This window comes from Microtus pennsylvanicus, chromosome 1, assembly GCF_037038515.1.
Source record: "Microtus pennsylvanicus isolate mMicPen1 chromosome 1, mMicPen1.hap1, whole genome shotgun sequence".
In the NCBI taxonomy this organism is placed as follows: Eukaryota; Metazoa; Chordata; class Mammalia; order Rodentia; family Cricetidae; genus Microtus; species Microtus pennsylvanicus.
The window spans coordinates 201,730,512-201,752,745 of NC_134579.1; positions in this window are offsets into that span (position 1 = coordinate 201,730,512).

Genomic DNA, 22,234 nt, shown 5'->3' on the forward strand with positions numbered 1-22,234 from the left:
CCAGCAGTGGCCTGGCCACTCAGGCCACAGACTGATAGGCATCCTGTTCCCACAGGCACTGGCACTGTTGCTGCTACTAAAGGTAGCGCTAATTAAATCTCTGTCATTCTATTTGTGAATCAGATTCAAGAGTCAATGACTGGGATGAAAACCTGCTCTCTCAGAGAGGCTGAGTAGCAACTAGCTAACCCCTCTCTCCTTCCCGGCATCTCCCAAATCCCTGTGTTTCCACTTGGCCAAACCAGAAAAACCTGTAGCACTCCAAACCCCACCCTACTACTTCCTGTGCCTCTCTATCTCTCCAGCATGCCCTTTGATGTCTATAGAAACTAGTTGCTAAGGCAGCTCCTGATCTTTGGTTAATTTTATTAATTAACACAAATGCAAACTCAGAGTCCACTGTGTGATTGAATGTCCCCCAACACTTACCCTTGACTACACTGTGCTAATTCTTATTCTTGGTCAAATTCTTTTTGTGTCTTAAAATTAAATTTTCAGTTTAACTCTCTTGGAACTTTATCTAGAATGTTCAGCCTTCACTACACCCTTCACAGGAATGTGGGTATGCCAGTGGCTTTTATGTTCAATTAGTGGCCCCTAACCTTCTGAATACTCCACTATTCAACACTGCTTAATCTATAGATCGACGGATGAATTGTTTGCTTTTAATAATCAAAAATGTATCAAAGTCAAAGCTAGGTCACAAATTGCATTGACTTCCCAGTAACATAAATCCAAGTAGATCATTCTTCCCAACAAAACAGTCACTGTACCTTCTTTGCTTAGTTTTTTGCCTACAAAAGGCAGAATTCACATATGTGGGTTTTTTTTTCCAAGAATATCTTAGTAAACTTCACTATACATGATAGAATTTATACAACACTTGCTTTCCTTGAAAAGAAAATAAGATATACTAGGAAATCACTAAAATACAACATTAAATAAATGAGAGTTTAAAACGGGTTTTAAATAGGCATATGAAGATTTTTCTGTCTACTCTCAGAAAACTGCCCCTTCTCTTCATAAATAAAATAAATGTACCTGGCTGGCTCAGGTCCTCCATGAAATCTGGACTGAAGGTGTTGAAATAAGAGCGGCGGGGCTGAGTCCCCAACACCCCAGCCGCCTGGCTAGCTTATGTCCGAAATAACAACACACAAACTGTATTCATTTAAACACTGCTTGGCCCTTTAGCTCTAGCCCTTACAGGCTAATTCTCACATATTAATTTAGCCCATTTCTAATCATCTGTGTAGTACCCCTAGGTGTGCTTACCGGGAAGATTCTAGCCTATGTCCATCCTGGTTCGGAGCGTCATTGCTTGCATCTGCCTGGGAGCTGGGAGCATGGCATCTCCCTGAGGTGTCTGCTCCCGAGAGGAGAGCTGTGGAGTCTGAGCTCACTTCCTCTTCCTCCCAGCGTTCGGTTCTGTTTATGCCTCCCACCTATCTTCTAACCAATGAGGACCAAGCAGTTTGTTTTATTTAACCAATGACCTTCCTCCATCATGAAGGGTTAGAGAGTGAAGATGAGCAGGGAGATGAGGAGAGGCAGAAGTAGGTGACTGAGCGCTCTACCCTGCAATGTTTGAAGAGTTCTTTACCTTGATGTTTCTATCTATTTTCAGCTTCCCTCTGCATATTCTGTCACATGCCATGCTTCTCACTCTAAGTGTTTGCAAGTCTTAAAAATCTGGTATCTAGGTATGGGATAAACATAACTTAGAATCCTATGGTTATTTCTTATGATGATTTCCCCCTTAGTAAACAAACTTTGCTGTAGTCACATATGCCTTGGTTCCTTTTCCTATGGCTGTGATGAAACACACAAAGCAAATGAAGGGAGGTTGGGGTTAATTTAGCTTAGAGTTGAAGACACAGTCCATCACAGCAAGGAAGCCAATGCGGCAGGAGCTTGAAGCAACTAGTCACTGCACATCTGCAGCAGAAGATAAAAACAAAGGATGCAAGGATCGATGTCATTTTACAGCCAAGGATGCCCTGCCCACAAAATGCTCCACCCACAATTAAGGCAAGTCTTCTCACATCAGTTACGTACTCAAAACAATCTTGCACAAGTTTACCTAGAGGCCCATCTCCCAGGTGATTCTCTATTCTACAAACTGACAGTTAACACCAGTGGGTGATCAGTTCTCCTTTCTCATTCTGTTCATTGATAGAAGCAACTTCCTCAAGTCACTAGACTCTAGTGCCTGCTCAGCCGTATAACCAAATTGTAAAGTCATACTTGAAACTTTCTCCTACCAAGTTTTTACCAAGTGTAAGTTCCAACAAATTTCACATTTTGAGCATGATGGAAGAAGCTGATAGAAACATGTGTGTGTGCTTGTCTTAGAATTATTTCATGTATTTTATAGTTCATAGCCTTGTACAATATTTCTGTGCATGAAAACTTGCAGGCTGTGATGGGTTTTGGATTGTGCTATGTTGCTTTTGTATAAATGTGTTGGAAAAGTCTTCTCATCAAGATGACAGGACTTTGAAGTCATATATAGCTAATCCTTTCCCTACAAATGCACTTATTTTTTGATTTATTTTTAGCTAAAACAAAAACACCATTCATATCAATGAAGTAATGCAATAGTTTATCTTCACTGGGGACTTGGCTGGGTTTAGAATCACCTAGAAGACATATGTCTGAGTATATCTGTAAAGATGTTTCCAGAGAGGTTTAACTGAGGAGTTCAGACCCAGAGTGTGGTAGCACCATCCTATGAATTGGGGTTCTGGGCTAACCAAAAAGTGATGTGCACCAGAATTGCCCACTCTCTGCTTTCCAGTCTGCACAGATGTAAGGAGTCCCACCCACATGTGTCTACCACTATAACATTCCAACCATCATGGGTGTAACTCTTTCAAAATATGAGTCATACCTATCTTTCCTTCTGAAAGTTGTTGTTTGACAGGTAGTCACAGTAAACAAAATAAATAAATACAAATACTAAGTGATTTCTCAATACATAGGAACGTTGCATAATACTTAAGCACAATTAAACCTACTCATCTCCTTAAACATTGTCAATTCTAGATGGGAAAAACTTTCAAAATACTTTCTGCCAGTTTCCCAACGTGTACATTATGTTGTTTTCAGCTATAGTCACTCTGCCATGCATAGCACACCAGAAGGTCTTGTTCATACATAACTGTAACTTAGGACCCATGATCAGCCTTTTACTATCATTCATACATTGCTACTGTTGCCAACCTCTGTTAACCACGGTTCTATTCCCAACTTCTATGAAGTCAACTTGCTTAGATTCACTGTATGAATGAGATCATGTACATTCCATCTCCTGGCTTACTTCACTATACATAATGATCTCTAGCTACATCCATCCATGTCACAAATAAATAACAAGATTTACTGTTTTGATGGCTGAATTTTATTTTCTTGTATGTTTTATTACCTTTTATTTATCAATTCATCAGTTAATGAATGCTTAGATATTGTGGAATATTATTTTAAGATACTTTATATTTGTTTATGGTGTGGAACATTTGCTTAATGATGTAAAGATGTGTTGTATTCTTTTATGATACATTTGTATAACTCTGTGAAGTTGTGTTACTGTGCCTGTCTAAACCACCTGATGGTCTAATAAAGAGCTGAATGCCAACAGCAAGGCAGGAAAAAGGACAGGTGGGGCTGACAAACAGAGAGAATAAATAGGAGAAATCTGAGAAGAGATGAGATATCGAGGAGCAAGAAAAGAGGGGGCCAGTCACACAGCCATACAGTCAGACATGGAATAAGAAGAAAGAAATGATATACAGAAATAGAGAAAGGTAAAAATGCTCAGATGCAAAATGTAGACGGGATAATTTAAGTCAAGAAAAGCGGGAAAGAAGCAAAACAAGCTAAGGCAGGGCATTCATAAGTACCAATAAAACTCTATGTGTGATTGATTTGGGAGCTAGGTGGCCGGGCTCTTTAAAAGAGCCAAAAAAAAAAAAAGCCAAAGGTTAAAAACAACAGCAGTTAAGTCGTTTTCATGTCTTATCTATTGTAAATAGTGCGAAAATGGACAGTGGAGTATAGATGTCTCTTTAGCATGATGATTTCATTTGCTTTGGGTATATAGCCATCTGTGGGATTGCAGGATCACGTGGCAGATTTATTTTTAATCATACCCTGTTCCGTAATAAATGTGTCAATTTATATCCCTGAAATCATCAAACAGCGATTCCATTTTCACCAGGTTTCCTCTCCTTGGTCTCTTTACCAGCAGTCATTTTTACTGGGCTTAGATGATAAGTCATGGTGACTTTGATTGGATTTTCCTCATGATTACACACTCTGAACATTTCTACGTCATGAGAAATGTCTATCTAGATCTATTCTCAATTTTTAAATTAGGTTATTTGACTCATATCGATCTTTTGAGATGCCTTATGTATTCTAGATATCGGTGCCTCAAGAGGTGATTAGCTAAGAAGTAGTTAGAAAACAGGAATAGAATTGGGTCTTCTCTTTAGTGACTGTTTCCTTTGCAGAAGCTTTTCAGTCTAATGTAATTCTATTCATCTGTTTTTACCCTTTGTTCCTGTACTTCTGTCTTACCCAAAAGAACCCTTACCTATACTTTGTCATAAAAGATTTTTCTGTTTCTTCCTGGTAGTTTTGTGTCTTGTGTCTTGCATTTAACTCCTGGATCCATTTGAGACTGTTTTTAAGTGGTGATAGATATGGGTCTTGTTAAATCTTTTGCAGGTAGATATTGAATTTTCCCAGAAACGTTTAATGAAAAGCAGTCATTTGTCCAATATAAACACGGTCCTGAGGTCAACCTACCTCACAGGGCAAAGCTGAAATGCAGACTGGAACATGTCAGCCTTACCCCATCCCTATTTCCAGATGTCATCTTTCTTCATTTATTTTTTTCTCCATCTCCAGATAAAATCTTTTTCCCTTTCTGTCTTCACTTTAGGGTAGTCTCCTGACTTCTTGTCCTTTTTTCCTTTGGTTCCTTATCGTTTACCTTTTTCTTTCTCCACTAACCCTGTCTTCTAACCCTGATGCTTCTTCTCTGCAATATTTTCTTTGACTTCTTAGATGTCTTTCCTTGTGTGCACTGCTTTCCTTCTTTATTGCTCTTCCCTGAGGCAGACTAAAGCAAAATTATTTGTATTTCTGTGGAAATTAACAAATAGTCAATCATTTGCTTTTTTAATATTGGGATGTTATTCTTCACTTCTTTTGGTCTTTTGGTTTTCTTTCTTCACAACCCAAAAAAAAAATCAAGTATACAACATGATACCAAATAAATCACATATAAACACATGTATTTTTCAAATTAAATTCTCTTGAATATGTGTAAACATGAGAATACTGTACCATGTGTCATATTAAGAAGAACGGTGTCATTTTGTGATGGAACTAGTCTGTGATCTTTATAGAAAGAGTATTTTATATGTAACAAAATATTTTTTTCATTTTATGCTTTTAACTACAATCTCACTGATGTGGGTCTGTTTTTTCTGTAATAATACGTTCATTTTAGAGCTTTCATTTAAAGCTGGAATGGTGTAATACTTCTCCATATGATGTATGGAAGGCACTTCTACTACAGCCTTTGTACAAAGGGACTCTGTAAAGAATAATTTTGTAATAATTCCATTCTAATAATATCGAAGAACATCTTATAAATTAACTCATAAAGTAAAATATCCTACTGTGTTCTATCTAAATTTGATTATGATTTTCTTCAACAAAACTCTTCACCTTAAATTCACATGAATTGGAAAAATTATTTGAATCAGGCTAAGTTCAAATGAGCAAAGTATTTGGGTTTGTTTTTTTTTTTTTTTTTGGTTTGGTTTGATTTTTTTGAGATGGGTCTCAATGTGAGGATATTTTAACGGCTCGCATTCTCAGTTCAGAAATTCTGTGGTCCAGGCTGGCCTCAAACTCACAGAGATCTGCCACTGCCTCTGCCTCTGCCTCTGCTGCTAGAATTGAAGGCATGTGTTTGCCACCATTGTCTTGAGTCTGTCTTGTAGCCTGTTTTGTATGCTTGTTCAAGGGCTCATCTTGCTGACAGTTTCCACTAGTCAAATGTTTGAGCCTCACAACCCTGAGCAAAAGATTTATGTTGTTGTTGTCTTCAAATTGAATACATCTTCGTCTCAACCAAATAAGGTTCCATAAACCTATAATCTCAGTCACTCAGACGGAGAAGGATCACCACTTCAAAGCCTATGTGAGCTACAGAGTGAATGGGCAAGCCTTGAGATCCTAATGAGACTCCATTTCAGGGTTTAAACAAAAGGCTTGAGCAGGATTGTAATAGGAAAGCAATTGCTCAACACATGCAAGACTCTAGGTTGAATCCTTGCTATCAGGTCTCATGCAGGTAAACACAGCTACAGAGTTTGTGCTTCCAATTTTGAGAAGCTGTCTTTTGGCCACACAACTCCCCATCTGCATGTTCTTCCATCCTCTCTGCTCCTTCTCCCATGTTATTCCCTAAGCCTTGAAGAGGGTAATCAAAGCAGTGTCTTTACATTGAGCTCTCCAGCACTCCGTATTCTTTTGTGCCTCTATCTTCTTGTGTGCTTCTAACTCATTTGTAAATTTTCACTAGAAGAAAAGGGCTATCAATATCTGCCCATATTTGTACTCAGATATCTGCCTGTTCTTTTGTTGGGGTGCAAGAATTTTTCATACATTCTAGATGTAAAGTCATTATCAGGTATTTTATAGACAAATTTCATGTTACCCTCTTTTTCAGATTCTAAGTAATGTTTCTGAAGCACAAAATTCTGGATTTTGCTATAATTACATTTATCTAATTTTTGTTCATTTCACTTGGGTCATGCTTTAGTAACACATCTTAGAAACTTTTGTCTAAACGTAAGTCATAAACACTTCATGCTTTTTTATTAAGGGTTCTGACGTGTTAGCTCATAAGTGTAGCATTCAACAAACTGTTATAATGAGCTGTTATAATGGCATGGAATGAAATAAGGATCCAACTTCATTTTATTCTTTTGTATGTAAGATTTCCTACTCTTAGGATCATTTGTTGAAAATGCTCTTCTTGGTTTCCTTGACAAAATTCCATTGACCATAGATATGTGGATTTACTGGCATCTCAGTTGAGTCCCATTGATCTGCATGTCTACCCTTAAGGTTGTTACAACTATCAGTAACCATTGATTTTGAGAAGTTAAGTAGTTCGTTTTCTGGAATATTAAGACTAGAAGTATTTTCAGCTTCAGAATTTTTCATATTTTTAAAACACCGCCTAATTGAATATTTTCATCATGTGACCCAAGTCTAGATGTGATATTCATTTTCATACAGGCCTTATATACATAGACTGAAATTAAATTTTTATGTGCTCAGTACACCTTCATGCCTGACTACCACCTATCCATGAAACCAGAAGCTGAATTATTCAATTATGGTATCATATTGATTCCCAAGGCATCAGATTCTGGAACATTTTAGGTTTGGGGTGTTAGGATTTGGAATGTTCATCCTGTAGAAAACCATAAAATCAGAAACTATGACTCCTCCAACTTTATTCTATATATAGAAGATATTATTGGATATTTGGGATTTCTTGCATTTTCATGTGATTTCTAGCATGTATATTTCTCCAAATTGGAGTTAGAATTTTGATAGTTACTACATTATTTTTATAGATCACAGGAAAGTGCATAGCCATCTAAGCAAGATTGAGTCAAGTTATAAACATAAAATATCTTCCTTATTCAGGCTTCCTTTATTTATAATATATTTTTGGTTTTAGTGTACAGCTCTTACACTTCTTTAAGTAAATTTAATTATAGGTATTTTATTTTTTCTGATTCAACTCTAGATAGAATTTCATTGTAGGATTTTTTATTACTGGTATACAAAAATGCAGTTAATTTTGTCTCTTGATCTTGTATAAGTAAGATTACATTTCTCTTCAGCTATAATATCATGTTTGTGTATATTCTTAGTATTTTCTACATGGACAGCAATGCCATTTCCAAAGATGCTTCAACTTCTTTCCATTTGGATGCCTTTTATTCCTATTTCTAGTAGTCTTACAATGATAAAGAAAAGGAGTGAGAGCAAACCTCCCTGTACTGTTCTTGATCTTAGACACAAAGCGTTCGGTCTTTCTCCTGACTATGGCATTAACTGTTAGCTTGTTTTAGACACCCTTAAATAGGCTGAAGAAGTTTCCTGTATTTTCTAACTTGTTGAGTATTTCATCCTAAAAATGGCACAGGATTTTTGTCAAGCGTGTTTTGCCTGCACGTACATCTGTGAGCTATGCATTCCTGGTGCCTCAGATGGCCAGAAGAAAGGGTCAGATGCCCTGGACTGGAGTTACATTGTGAGCCACGATGTGGGTTCTGGGAGTCCATTCTAGGCCCTCTGGAAGAGCAGCCAGTATTCTTATACACTGACCCATCCTTCCAGTAGCACCTATTGCATTTTTGAGAAAAAAAAATCTCATTTGCTAAAACTGTATACATTTTTAATACATTTTAGACTTTATTTGCTAGTCTTTGTTGAGAATGTTGGTGTCAGTATTTATAAAGGTTATTACTGACCTGTAGTTTTCTTTTCTTATAATGAATGATTCTGGTTTTGGTCTTGGGATATGAGTAGTTTCAGAATAAACTAGGAAATACTTTCTTTTTATTGGAGGGCAGGAAAACTTATAAAGGATTTGTGTTAACAATTTCTTAAATATTTAGTAAGATTCAGCATTTATTACTTTCTAAAGCTTTACAACTAATTCTGTAAAGCAATTTTCCTTTGTCAAAGTGGCCAGTAAAGTGTCCACCCAAGTAGCTTAGTGATCTGAAATTTCTTTTCCTCTTCCTCTTCCTCATCCTTCTCCTCCTCCTCTTCTTCCTCCTCATCCTGTTTCTCCTCCTTTCCCTCCTCCTCCTTTTCTTCACCCTCCTCCTCTTTCTTCTTCTCTCATGACAGGGTTTATATATCCCTGGCTGACCTAGATCTGGCTCTGCAGCCCAGGCTAGCCTCAAACTCACAGAGATCTTCTTGCCTCTGTGTTCCAAGTACTGGGATTAAAAGCATGTGCCACACCACCTGGCTCAGAAATTTCTTATGTGGCTAGAAACAACAAATGCTCCAATCACTATTGGGTTGTGTTCATGTAGGACTGAGCTTTTCAGAGTTTTGTTTGTAACTCATCTTCTCTCCCATTCTCTGCTGTTCAGAGAGCTGCAAGGTAAAGTTTATTTCCTCAATTCCTTTTTCATTAGGCACAGCCCCTATTTCTGTCCATGGCCTTTTATTTTTTTTAATTTATTTATTTATTAAAGATTTCTGTCTCTTCCCCCCCCCCCGCCTCCCATTTCCCTCCCCCTCCCCCAATTAGGTCCCTCCCCCTCATCAGCCCGAAGAGCAATCAGGGTTCCCTGCCCTGTGGGAAGTCCAAGGAACCCCCACCTCCATCCAGGTCTAGTAAGTTGAGCATCCAAACTGCCTAGGCTCCCACAAAGCCAGTACGTGCAGTAGGATCAGAAACCCATTGCCATTGTTCTTTAGATCTCAGTAGTCCTCTGAACCCCAGGAATTTGTCAGTGTTCCAAAGCCTTTTTTCGGGGGGGGGTGCATTTCTTGGGTTTTTTTTTATAAAATACCAGAAACTACTATTTTTCTTGATCTTTTAGCAATAGTCTCTAGTTATCATTCACTAGCCTGCAAATCTTTTCAGCAAATGGCTGTGAAGTGATAGAGCCTTTAGCACTGGCAAGGCATGGGTCAAGCTGTATAAAGACAAACCTTTCTAGGTGGGTCTCAAAGAAACTTGCCAGCAAATCAAGCCATGTTAAGTCTGTAGGAGTGGGGCTTTGGTAAAACACCACAACTGGTCTACTACTTCCACCGCTAGAGATGCTGGCTTTCTCTGTGTGCCAACATTCAGTTTCTGAACTGGGAAATGAAATACAATTAGTTAAAACACAAAAAAGCTTAATATTTGGACCACCATTTATTAGGATTTTTTTCCTGAAAAAAATGCTTCCTAAGTTAGTAGAAAACTTTGGCTAACTTTTATAGTTATAAAAAAGCTTCTGACAATTGTGATGAGTCTCGTCATTAGCGTTATGGGGCTTTTTTGCCATTTTAAATATTTATCACTATTAATAGTAATAACCATACCGAACTGAATTAATGATGTATAATTGATTCACCAGTATTAGCATTAATTCATGATAGGTAGATATTTACATAATAACAAATATACATTAAAATAATTATATTAAAGCAAAGCACATATTTCAATATTTCAGTTATGAAAGTTACCACAAAAAAGTGTGAAAGGAAGCTACATAGAAAGAAGACCACTTAAATATTATTATTTATTCATGTGTCTGAGAGACTAATTCAAAGAAATGCTACTCAATGATAGCTCCAAGATTTAAGGTAGCAATTCCCTTAAGGTAGGATAAAGAATTATAAATTAGACTGCAACGCAGTTCAACAGGTAAAAGCTCCTGTCGCCAAGCCTGATACCAACAGGTAACAACTCCCACCTACCTACATTATAGTAGGAGGGAAATGACTCTCACAAGCTATGCCCTGACCTCCACAGAAACATCATGGGAAGCTTGCATCCTATAACATAAACCCTCACACATATGTGCGCACAAAAACAAAATAAATAGAGAATATTTAATTTTTTGAAGATTTTCAGTTACAGTTAATGTGTTAACAGTAAATCATACCCATATTATTAATTACCAAAATGAAAGCCAAATAACACAAGAACAGTAAGTAAATTGTATGTATATATGTATGCATGCCACAAAATTATTATTGACCCTTTGTTACCTTTAGGCTTAGATTCTCATTTAGAATGACTAGTGAAATTAAGAGGAAACATTTCTGTGGCTGACTTTTATTTGCTGGCACCCCACACAAAATAAATCTGCTACCCAGAGAATGAATTCATAAAGGGAAAACAGATTCATCTAAATGTGTGAATGTTTTAATCTAACATAAAAATTCAGAAAATTTTAGATGTGAAAATGAAATTGCTTTGCTAATTATTACTTGCATTTTCTGTCTTTTACTAAGTTTTAATTTTCACTTCAGTCTTCATGGTTGAATCAGGCTAGTAAATCTTATCTTTTACACTGGTCTTCAGAGTAAACGATGAGGTAGGTAAGTAAAACTATTCTAGTAGAAACCATGTTAATTAGGAAAGGCTTAATAGTGTAGAAAACAGTGACATTTAATGGTTGCGCATCAACACAGAAAGCAGTTCAGGAAGTGTTCAGAGCCAGGCCTATTCTATACAGCAGTGGTTCTCAACCTTTCGAAAGCTGCGAGCCTCATGTTGGGTTACAGGTATCAAGCACACTAGCCAGCTTTGTGTCTTTTAAATTTGTCTTTCCAACTGGCTAGACTCCTTCAACATCAAAGACACATTCTCCTCTTCTCTCTTCATGTTACTCAACTAAGGAATGCACTTTGAGAACCATTGACTTAAATAATTAACCGCCATTGCCTGCTCCATACAGCTCAAAGCACATTAATGTATAGAGAAAGTCAGGCAGCCCATTGTCAAAAGCAGAATTTTGGTCTGACCGTGCTTCCCTAAACTCCTTTCTTTCCCCTAATTACACAGCATATTATAAAATGTTGTTAATTTTAGTTTCTCCGTGTATCTCATATTTGACCGCTTTTCTATACTTTCATCCCTTCCTAGTTCAATTTATAGATGTCTATAATCATTAAAATAACGTCTCTAAGTCTCATTCCCTGCCAGGAGCTATGCAGAGCACCATTAGACAGAGCTTTCAGAAAAGGGACAGGATCACTGATGATTTACATACAGCTTCCTGACGCCTGCTCTGCTAGAGTATGGGCCTGCACCTCAGGCTGCAGGTCTTGCTGGCACATTCTGCAGGCTCTCCTCCTGTACATGTTATTTCAGCCTTCCTGAATGTCCTCTCCCTAGACCACATCATCCTCCATTCCTCAGTATGTTCTCCAAGGCTCATCTCTCCTCCCGAGCTCTGCCTTCTTTCGCTTTGTTAGATTACACTGACCTAAGTTTTAATTTCTATTTGAATGGTTCTCCCTGGAGGAAGCATTCCCTAAGCTTCCTAGTACAAATTTTAGACTCTTTATGGAAGCTCATGGGATACTTCCTCCCCAGTAGCAATCAGTTTGGTGCATTGCAACTATCTGTCTGTTTTATACATTCTGGGAGACCAAAAACATATCTGTGTCTCCCTCTGTGTGGATCCCACATAAATGACCATGTTTTGTGAATTAAAGTTTTTTTTTCTTCAATAACATTTTCTTCATCATGTCCTCCTCCACCTCATTATGGTCTAAAACTCAGAAACTGAGTTGAGGGCCTCACAAGTAATGTTCTATTTAGTATGTTAACCGCCCTTATTTCCTACAGAAGGAAACTGAGGTTCAGAGTCATCAAGTAATTTTTCAGGTGTCAGCTGGTGAGAGAAGAAGATTTGAATACAGGGGACTACAGCTTTGGCACTTCCTCCCCCAGTCCTCCTCTGTTAGCAATATAACTGCCTAGTTTTCTTCTAGGAAACCACTATCATCCATCCCTTCCTGGCCTGTCCACTCTTGAAATCTCACTTCTCAAATTACCCATTCAGTGACCCATAAGAGTAGGAGTTGACCAGAAAATTTCTAATTCTCTGTTTTGCTATTCCAGTTCAGCCAGATGCCCCTCTACTGCTTGAAATCTGATGTTGTTACTTCATGGGGAAGAACAGGTCTAATACATTAGACAGAACAGAGATTTTTCCTGAGTGCTTGAGGCGGTGTGTCTATGCTTCATCCACACTGAGAAAACAGTAGGCCCCCAAAGCAAATACAAGTGTTACTAAAGACTGCAAGCTAGAAGCGCTACTCTTGGTGAACAATGGATACCGTCTCCAGGGCACCTTGGCCTTGTCCCTTCTGTTAGCTATTTTCCTAGCACATCTCCTCAGCAAAGACAAGATCTTTGGACTTCAACATAACAATGACTGTTTCATCCCTAGATGCCTGATATCCTGATATAATAGCTGTTTAAGAAAATAATGAAGCAACTGTGCACAAAGATAAAGAATAGAAAAACATGCTTCCATGCAGGTGTTTTCTCTCTGTAAGACTGTCTGTCCAAAGAGAATTCCATAAAATAGTCAAATGGACTTTAGTCTGTCTGGCGGCATGGTATTGCTAGTATTTCAGAACTGAAAGGGAAAGATAGACTTTCCTCTATTCTGTTGCTTCCAACCTTCTGAGGCGGAGGGATTTGCATCACCTCCACTCTGACCCACATCCCATGCACTTCTGTCCTGGCTCCCATGGGTAACCCCTCTCACCCTGTAACCACAGTGTGTTATACTTCAATTAGTGCCCTTCACTCAGGGGCAGCCCTTGTTTAGCCCTTTCCCTTTCTATCTTGGCAAGTGTTTTAACACTATTCAGTGTTTTCTGGTGGTGAGGTTGCAAACTCCTTCACGCCATGTAGTAGAAGACAGAGATACGGTGAAGGGCAAGCTCTCAGGGCCAGCCAGCCATCACTCATTCTTATTTCTTCTCCAGGCACTGGCCGCCCTGGAGAATGAGCGTGCAGACACCTGACAGCAGCAATCTGTTCTTGCGACTGATGAATTTTCTACAGTCAGTACTGTTATACCGTCATCATGAGTAGACACAGAGCCTCGGATTTGAAGCTTTTCCTGGGAAAAGAACTTCCTGATTATTTGAACTGTATTACTGAAATTCTTTCTAAGGCCTGGTGATTCAACCCTGTTTGTTCATGGCAAACATAAGCACAGCTAGGTCTTAAGGGTGTTTCTAGTTAAAAATGTTGTATATACCATCTATATTAAGATGAATGTGTGGTCAGAAACCACAATTTGTTTTATGCTGAGTGTTTACTTTTCACGTGTAACGCATATAGAGAATGGGGATAGCTAAATAAGGTTAATAGAAGGCAGGTGATGTCTGCATTTTCTCTGTAACCTAATGGAGTTGAGGATTGCAATAATGCCTTGGTGTCTAGATTTTGGGGTGGTACTGTATTTCTATTGGCTATCTAGTAAATTTAAAAGTTTTGTAAACCACGGAAAAACAGTACAAAATAACTCTTACCAGAGACACAGCATAAACCCCTGATAGAGGCACCTGCTGATGGAAACCTCAATGCACCATGGCTGAGGCACCAAACAGAAGCAGACGGACTGGTCCTTAAGGTTTGCTCCATCAGTGACACTTACTTCAATGCTTTCAAAGGCTCAGGATGGCTCAACGCACTGGGAAGCAGATTTAATCCCACCCCTTTCTTCCTTGCTAAAGAGAGAGTGAAATGAACGGGAATAAGACTATCCTAATAGCAGCTTTGAATTTATTTCCATTTAGCATTAAAAGATACATGAGTCACTGTTGTGGGGGCCTCATATCCACCTAATTCATTTCCAAACTTCTCACCGCATTGCTGAACCTAACTCGAGTTAACCAATTTGGAGTAGAGCTAGATTTGAGTGGGACAAGTACTGTCACCACTGTCTGCTCTTGAAGACACACTCCCTGCTCGAGCCAATTATAGCATCTTACAATTCAAAGAAAGACAGGTACGAACTTGGCCTTGTGTGGCAGTTTGGGCCTTGTAACACCTGCCATTTTCATATACTGAAAGCACTGATCGTAACAGCATAGAGAGTTACCAAGTTCAATGTTCATTACTCCATAGCTATGGAATATGCTAGAAGGTGGGAGGAATAAATGCCTTAGAGGTGCTAAAAGTCAGGTGAAGACAGATAGCAAACATGGATAAATTCCCAAATGCATACATACAAAGCATATGCATAAAAGAAATATAAGCATGACTTATAATAAGAGGGGTTCTTCATTTTCTCCATGCTAAAATGTTGTTTCCATCTCTTACCTTCTCTCTCTGCTAGTTTGTAATAGAGTCTTTTCTTCCCATTGTCCTCCAGAACCCCATTGTACAAGCATGGGAAATTCCATTTTCCCAAGTATGGAAAACTCAACTTATTTGGGGTTGAATGTGTGTGTGTATTCATATTCATATATATGTGTTAATGCATCTATTTAACATATATATTCTATACATGTAACATATATTTTAAGTTGGATATATATGTGAATATATATAATGTATGTTTGTGTGTTTATTTAACAAGTACACAGTCCACCCACACACTTGGAGACCATCACAGTTCATGGATAGACATGGCCACTCTACACACTCCCAGTTCTAGTATCTTCTCTCATGGTAGACTTAGGCATAGATCTTAGAAAGTAATAACAACAGGTAAATAACTGGGGCACAGGAAAAGGGAGGGGAGGAGGAGGTTAAAGATTCTCCCTTTCTGGGAGACCTAGCCCTGCCGCTCACCAGTTGCAGCATACAGGAGAGCAGGGTCCTGCACTGGGCCTGGGCAGCACCCTAGAGCTGACCTGTGTGGGGGCAACCCTGGGGGCAGGAGGGCAGGAGCCCCCTACTGGAGAGAGAGCCCTGCACCTCACCTGGGCAAAACATTAGAGCTGGCCCTGATGATATGAGTGTGCATGACCCAGATCTGAGGACCTGAGAACTGGAAAACCAGCCCTGCTCCCTGCAGCGGGTTGCACTGGGTGAGCTAGCTAAGGCAGTGCTGGGAATCTCACCTGGATAGAGATTATGAAGGAACGCTGGCAGGCTGACCAACCCGGATACCCAGGCCCCAAAACAGGCCTATGGGTTGGCCCACCGGGACGTTCACCAAATCTGTGAACTGTTGGAGTACGTGAAGGGGACAAACCTACAATTCCAAAACAGCAGGATCTACATGGTACAGGATATCCAAGAGGAGCCTCAGTGAGAGCCCATTACTGGTGGTGTAGCAGAAACCAGAGACCTTAGCCAGACTGTTGACTCCTGGCAGTGCACAGGTGTAAGTAAAGATGAATGGACTAAAGAGAGACTGTGTGATTCAGAGGGCCACGCTACAGCCTCCATAGCAAGATTATTCTCCTTTTGTTGATGTTGTTATTGTTTTGCTTTATTTTGTTGGCTTGATTTTTATTTTTCTTTCTTTTAAATTTGGTTTTGTTTTGAGGGTGAGGTTGCAAGGACAGAGGGCAGATGTGAGGGGACAGGGAGATAAGTTGGATGGGAAGGCGTGACATAAAAATCCACAAAGAATCAATAAAAGTGAAACAATATTTTAAAAAAGATTCTCGCTTCTCTCTCTCTCTCCCTACTCTATCCCTGTTCTACCCTCCCTTCCCAATCCTCTCTCTCTCTACAACTTTGTCTCTTCAAATTCTGCCAGTCTCTCTGTCTTTTAGTCTTGGGTAGCAATAAGTGCAGCAGCTTCCTGGTCTTTGCCCATCTGACCTCAGCTGGGAGGCATAATAGGACCAGTTCAGGTCCCTTCCAGTTTGTGGATATCAGAAAGGAAGGTCCCTCAATCAGATTGACATTAATCTTTTTCCCAAGTATGTGCAGATCTCCAAGTCTAATTTATTGGAATACTCTGTGTTCAAGTCCTTTCCAAACATGAGCCAGTGCTAGACCCCAAGCTGTAATCCTGTGCAGAAAACAGGCCTCTGCACCACCTGTCAAACCAGCCACAGACCACAGAGCCTGCCTGTCCTTCCAAAGCTCCGTGGAAGAGAGGCGAGTGACTGGACATTGGGTAGTCAGAAGCACGATGGGCAAGGGTGCAGCTTTTCATCTTTCTCTTTTGCTATGCTTGCTTTTCCAGGGAAGACTTGAAATCTCTCTCCAGGGCCAGTGGCTAGTCAGAGAGATAATTTCAGCCTAACCTGGTAGAACAATGAATTTACCTGAGATTCTTACCAGAACATGGGTGAGAGTTTGCCTATTGGAACTTAGGTTATATCACCCCAAAAAAGAAGCTTCTCATACACACTTCCAGTAATCTTCAACTTCTAACATATTCTCAAGGACATACAAGTCCCTACACACACACACACACACACATTCGGAGGAGGAAGGCTTCAGACTTGTGAAGGGTTGCCTTGTGAACATTTCCTCCCTTCCAAAAGTGAACATTAGTGGGCCCAGTTTCACAGTTATGGGTAATCACACATGCTCTGATTTCAGTATGGCAGCTGGCATACCACACCCAGAAGATGGAGTTCTACAACATCTGTATTCTCTCGGTAACTTTTAATTCTTGCACACCCCTTTTCCTCCTTTGTCCTCTTTTACCAGACTCAGGGACCTATAGCTTTTCAAAACTGAAAAAAAAAAAAACCACAACAGGATAAATCCTCAAAAAAATGATAGGAGGGAGAGAGCAGGAGGAAGGAAGAGAGGAGAGGCAGAACAAAGGGATGGAGAACTAACAAAGAATGGAAACACTCTAGTCATGCCAAATTGTGATTAGTCACAAGAAATAGTGCATAGTAGCCCGTGGCCATTTCTAATGACATAGATGGAGGGAAAACCCAGAAGGCACCCACTTTCATCTTCCCAAAACTTTCTAAGCATTACCTCAGATGCCCTTAGGAAAGATTTTTATATCTTTTTGTTTGCTTGTTCATTTTTTGAGTCAGAAGATTCCTGTAATCCAATGGAATCTCAGCAGTTTACAAACATTGACTCAGACGTTCTATGCTACTTCTAAGTCACTTGAGTTTGGTTAGGATCATGAGGAAAACCCTACTGTGGTGACATAAAGCATCCACAAAAGCATAAGAGTTGTTATTTTTATCTTGTCCTTCTAGAATAAATGTCCAGGTGCTAAATGAAACCATGACTAGCCTGTATTAGACTCTCTGGGGATCCTCAAACTTGTATTTCAAGTACAGACCCTCAGCTCCTCATTCTATTAATAAACACTTGCCACTAACACATGTTGGAGACCATTGAGTCATCTCGTTAGTGACGGTACCTTGAGGAGCATATTAAATAATAGTAAAGGTAGTTTCAAATTAACATAATCTACAGTTTAGACTGTCTTTCTAAAATTTACTAAACTGAAGTGGACAGAACCAACAACTCTTATTTGAACTTGGGATTGCCCATATTTTACCCTAGAGAAGATCTCTGCAGTGGTAAGGATCTGAATCTGACTGTTTCTTTCAATATTAAAAATGTGTCTTCCACCATAGAACGTCTGGATAACATATGTACACATATCTGATGCAATAAGTCATACATTGCACGTTTTATTAGTTGGCATAAATAATGTTCAAAGCACAAATTAAATCTTAAGACATTTGCTTAATAAGCTGGTGAGTTATTTTTCAAAATTGTTTAGAAATGAGACCGAATCGAATCAAAAATCCAGCAGCCATGGTAACTAACAGGCTAGCCTCATGAATGTGGGGAGCTGAGTCAGAGGGTTCTAAGTGAACATCACTACATGGTATTAAGTGAATACAGTAAAATGGCATTGATTTGCTAGTAGGTTTTGTGCACTGGTCCTAATATCTAACTCTTTCTTGTGGTTGAACTGAGTCATAAGCAGCCCTGGTCCTTATCAAAGGACACAGGCTTTGTGACCATGGCGCTCTCACCTCCTTCACATGCCTTGCAGCATTTCCTTTTATTTCATGTCTTTCTCTTGAGCTACATTATCATTATTTCTCATTTGATACTTTCATATGCAGCACCTACCACAATTACTGTTATAAAGCTAAAACTAAAGGTGACAAACTTTAGATAAATTTTTTGTTTATTTCTGTTTTCTTTGTTCCATGCAAACATGGACGGCCATGCTATTAATAAAAGTTAGTTGAATGTTTTCAAAGAAAAGTAATTTCCTTTCTTGGTTTCAAAGAAGACATTTTTTTCCTTGTGTTTTTGACTGAATGGCCAACAAAGTTTACAACTGATCCACCTAATCGCATTATGTTCGTTTGCTTGGCATAGATGCATATAAAGCAATTTAAAAGTTGCCGAAATGTTAGTGTCAGGATATCAAAAAGATTTTTACACAAATACAAATATTCAAATTGTACTGTGACACATCCATTTGACATATTCACTTCCAGCTGATAATATAATACCAGTAGTGAAATAAGTGTTTGTTTACTATGCTAAAAATAAATAGAAACACTCAGGAAAAATAATTAAACATGTCTGTAGATTAAGGGAAAGTATTTTTTTTTCTTTTCTAGAACCTAGACATGATTTCTAGGCAGCTAACTACAAAGCAACTTGAAGTCTACTAAATGGTGTGTATGGAACTCCAATGCTCAGTCATTAGCCCATGTTTGGATGAGAGACCACAGCTACTTAAAGGGAAACAAAATAACCTCAGTCTGTACAGTCAGCTCTTAACCTCCAAACCACACTGCACATAGCCACTTCTCACAACACAGCTTCTAGTGCTGAGCAATTCTCCAAGGAAGAATAAATTAAACATGCAGCCATTTTGCAAAGTGAGTTTTTCTTGCATGGCACTCTAAATATTTATATAACAGTCTTTGTAACACTCACAGATTCTTCATCAAAAGCACTAGGAAGGCCTCTTTTAGTAAACAAAATGTAAAATGCAAGCCAAGAATCCATACCTCGGGGCTAATTTCTCTTACAATGGTTCATAAAGTTCTTTAATTTTCTTCCCACCTCCCTCAAAAACATTACAAACCAAGAACAGTGTTCTAACTTAAACATCACAGTAAATTTAAGGGATATGGGATGGACAAATGACAAATCTAGGTGAAATATAAAATACAGAGACACAGCTGGGTAGTGGTGGCGCACTGTGGACATATTTTGCTAGCATTGGTTAATAAGGAAGCTCTTGGAGGAGAAAGACGCCAAAACCTTACCAGTAGGCTACAGCCTCATGGTGATACACAGATAAAAATAAATGGGTTTAATTTACTACGTAAGAGCTAGTTAAGAATATGCCTAAGCTACTGGCCAAACAGTGTTGTAATTAATATAGTTTCTGTGTTATTATTCAGGTATGAACAGCCAGGAAACTAAAGTGCAATCTCTCTTTACAAGATACGAAGGCAAGCAGGCAAGAAGAAAACCACTTTTCTCGCTGAACTCCTGTCTAGGCTGCTTTGGTAGTTTGAATGTAATTGCCCCTCCATAAGCTCACAAAGAGTGGCAATATTCATAGGTGTGACTTTTCTGGAGTTGGTATGACTTTGATAAAGGAAGTGTGTCACTGTGGGGGCAGGCTTTGAGGTTTCCTATGTTCAGGATCACTCAGTGTCTCAGTTGACCTCCTGGTGCCCGCAAGATATAACTCTCAGCTAGTCTTCCAGTACCTTGTCTACCTGCACGCCATCATGCTTCCTCTATGATGATAATGGACTGAACCTCTGAAACTGCGACTCCAATGAAATGTTTTCTTTATAAACGTTGTGTGGTCATAGTGTCTTTTCACAGCAATAGAAACCTTAACTACAACAGAAGTTAGGACCAGGTACCAGAGTATTGCTGACCATGGTTTCGGCTGAAGGAATACCGACTTGGTACTTTAGGTTTGGAAATTAGTGGAATGCTTTAAGCACTATTTAGTGGGCCATAATAGTAGAAGCATGGAAGACAGTGGTGCTGATTGTGACTTGATGCACTGTAGGGAACCAAGAGGTTTCAGAGGAGAAGGTTGGTGTGTGACGTAGAGACTGGTCTTGCGATATTTTGACAAAGAATCTGGCTGCTTTTTGCCCTTATTCAAAGAGTCTGCCTGAGGCTAAAAGTGAAGAGTTTTGGATTAATTCCATTGGAAGACGAAATCTCAAAACTACCTGGTATAGCCTCTGTCATATGGTTATTAGTGATAACTCTGATGAAGATTTATAATGAAAAGAAGGAAGCTGTGCAAGGAAAAATTTTTTTAGAAGAGAAAGAACATCAGAAAGTAGATGGAGTCCTGTGTTCCAAGAGATGAACAGATGAAGAAAGGGAGTAAAGGGAGCAGTGACCTCAGGGCAAGATCCCACCCAGTTACATTTCTAATCGGTGATAAAGAATTAAAGCAAAATTGGAGCAGGGTGTGGAAAGGCACACTTTTAATCTCAGCACTGAGAAAGCAGAGGCTGGCAGATCTCTGCATTTGAGGCCAACCTGGTCTGCAGAGCAAGTTTCGGGGCAGCCAAACATAGGCAGTGACAGACAGAAAACTGGTGAAGAAGTAATTGAATGAGAGGGCCATGGTCCAGCCCCAGTAAGCAGCAGAACTTGGCAGGTCTGGACCATGTGGTTCTGGCTTTAGAGTGAAGGAAATGGGTTATGTTTTGACTCCACATGTAAGGAGAGCTACTGAGGTCAGGGATGTGTCAGGAGTGTCCCCGAATGATCCCAGAGAGACCATTTCATCAAGCTGTGAAGTTGAAGCCTGGATTGTCTTGGGGAATCCAGATGTGAGAGATGCCAGAGTCAGGGCACAGCTAATGAGGGGAGCTGATAACAGGGAGTGGAGCCGGCCCAAGAGAAGTAACTGTGCTGCCGTCACCAGAGATGAAGAGAAGTGGAGATCTGAGGAGCATTTTGACATCAGACATGGAGATGAGGAGTATGGAGTTTGCCCAACGGGTTTCCAATCTTTCTTTGGTCCAGTATTTCCTCTCTATGCTCCCTTCCCTGTGTTTTGGAATGGTAGTGTATATTCTGTGCCATTATATGTTGGAAATATGTGGTATCTTTATTTTGATTTTATAGGGGATTACAGTTAAGAGATTGCATGAATTTCAGAAGAGACTTTGAACTTTGGACTTTTAAATATCTGTGAGACTGTGATAGACTATGGGGACTTTTGAAGTTGGACTAAATGCATTTTGCATTATATTATTACATGCTTATGGGGGCCAGGGAGTGGAATGTGATAGTCTGAATGTAATTGGCTTCCATAATTTCATAGGGAGTGGCAATATTAGAAGGTGTGGCTTTCCTGGAGTTGGTATGACTCTGTCAGTGAAAGTGTGTCGTATAAATCTCCTGGTGATCTTAACTAACCAGAGTTAGCTGAGACAATGAACCAATGGCAGAAGTTCATACCATACCACCTTCTGCCATTGGCCTCCTCTTATCTTCCAATCTCTTCATTTTACTGTCTCACTTACCAAGTCTTACCAAGGTCACTAATACTTTATGTCATCAATACTGATGACTGTGGAGTCAGGAGAGAAACAGTTCAAAAGCACATGTTTTCATTTTTAAAAAATTTATTTTCATGAGTGTGTATGTGTGTGTATGTGTGTGTCGGGGGGGTGTATGCTATGTGTGTGCAGCTTAGGCTAGATGAGGGCATAGATCCCT